Source organism: Bidens hawaiensis, unplaced genomic scaffold (assembly GCF_021521415.1).
Source record: "Bidens hawaiensis isolate Kalapana, Puna unplaced genomic scaffold, B.hawaiensis_p1.1 tig00054205_1, whole genome shotgun sequence".
NCBI classification, from domain to species: Eukaryota; Viridiplantae; Streptophyta; class Magnoliopsida; order Asterales; family Asteraceae; genus Bidens; species Bidens hawaiensis.
Window position 1 is genome coordinate 28237 of NW_027499782.1, and position 2172 is coordinate 30408.

Consider the following 2172-nt stretch of genomic DNA (forward strand, 5'->3'; position numbering starts at 1 on the left):
ATTTTAATGTTTTGGAGAAAGTGGATTTGAAGACTCTTTTCTATCTGCAAAAAGATGAGTGGGAAAAAGCATTGAGGGAAGGTGAAAATCCCAGATATTATGCTGGTGGCAGATTTATACCTGCTGGGCTAGCAAGAACACCAGGAATTATCAAAATGTTAATTGAACTGGAGGCAGCAGGACATGACATTGTGGAGATAACAAACCTTCCTACTGAGATGGTGGAAGCCATATATGTGAAAACATTTAACTTGGGACCTCAAAAGCCCAAGAAATCAATTCCACTCAGACCTCCATTCCATCAAAGATTCCCAAGAGGAAGAAGCCAAGGAGGAAGAGGAGAATTAAGCAGCTCAGTATAACAAAGAACAAGACCACAATCTGGTGTGGATCTACCAAGAAAGCTCTATTATGATTCAGTGACTGATACTTTGAAGGTGATTATGGAAAGTAGGCAGTTGAGGGAAATTATTGTAAGAAGTGACTTCAGAGAATACAATGAAGAACAACTGAGCAGAATGGAGTCACTTCATCTTTATGATTTCAGGGACAAAAGCAGATCTGTAGGGTGACAAATGAATAACTTATCTAAATACCTGTATGAGCAAGCTGGAAATGGGTTCAGATTCAATGAACAAAGCAAGAAGATCTGCAAAGATAAAGAAGATGGATATTGCTGAAAGAGACTTCAAGATGTATGTCAGTGATGAAGACCCACTGTCCAACATGAGTAAGTGTATAAGTTTGAGAAGAAGAATGAAAAGGCCAAACTACATTATACAGAAGAATGGCATCATTGCTCAAGTTGAATATAAGGAAAATGGAGAATATGCATTGATGAATTCGGATGGAAAGGTGCTGGCTGTGATAAAGAGAGATGTAGATCTTGCCTGCTTGCACAATGAAGATCTAGCTGATATTAGAGACTTGGTGATACCAGAAGGACACACTCACTACCAAGTGCTCAATATCTTTAGAGAAAGAGCAGCATCTGTAATCCAGATGAGAAGACAAGCAGCCTACAATGAAAGGAAAAGACAAAATAGATAGAATAGGCTTTGCTTTGTAATGTCTTCGGACAACCTTTTGATTAGGTAATTTTGTTTATGTAATTTGATTATGAAATTTGGTGTGTATTTTGCTAAGTGTAAGTAACCATAGAGTGTTTTGGGTCAGCTGAGGTGTTCCAATCTAGGGGGAGATTGTTGAGTCAAGAGTTTGACCCAAATGAGGAGATTTGACCTAAACTAAGAATATGGAAGATTGGAATCTTCTCAACCTCCTCAGAAACTGCTAAGTATTGAATCCGAGCACACATTGGACCTTCGAGTAAGCTTTTACTTAGCCGAGTGCGAGATTTTGCTTTCCGGGCAAGGTTTACTTCAAATAGTCTTCTTAAGTGGATATCTGAGCAAGGTATGCTTTTTGGTGATTTCCGAGTAAGGTTCATTAATTTGGCATATCCGAGTAAGGTTCACTTTGTCAAGCAGGGTTGTTCTTCAAGACCAAGTATTTTACTCTTCCGAGTAAGGTTTGGTCAACCAAGTCCAAGAAGCCAAGTAATTGGAAGACCGAGCAAGGTATTCTTTAATAATTATGGTCCGAGTATACTTGATGAGTTGATGGAATATCTCTAAGTTATATCGAGTAAGGTTCTGCTCAAGTAAGGTATGTACTCCCGAGTACGCCTTATCAATAAGTTGTTCAACTGACAATGAGCCGAACAAGATCATAGAAGAACAAGGTTGCTCGTAAGGATTTGTCGAGCAAAGTTTGATAAGTTCAAGAAGATTGAAGTCTACTCGGTGAATATATTACTTGGTAAAATATTCTTTAAGTAAAGTATACCCGGAAACTGATTCCGAGTACACTTCTATGTTTACCAAGTCTGAAGGAAGGCCGAGTACACTGCGTACTCGGAGACTGAAGTTTAATGAAAAGCCTACCCGGAAGACTTGTTTTACACTTAGAATATTTTTGAATATGTAAATTGAATATGTACTATCGGATAGGGTTTCTAGAAGGAATGACAGTTGTCTTAGGTTGGCAGGCCTATAAATAGAATAATTAGGGCACGCCGCCAAAAAGAAGACGAGACAGAGGGGGATAAGACCGACACATTAATTGGGAGAATATTTTGTGTGTGACGGCTGTCCTAGGATTCCTTCTAAA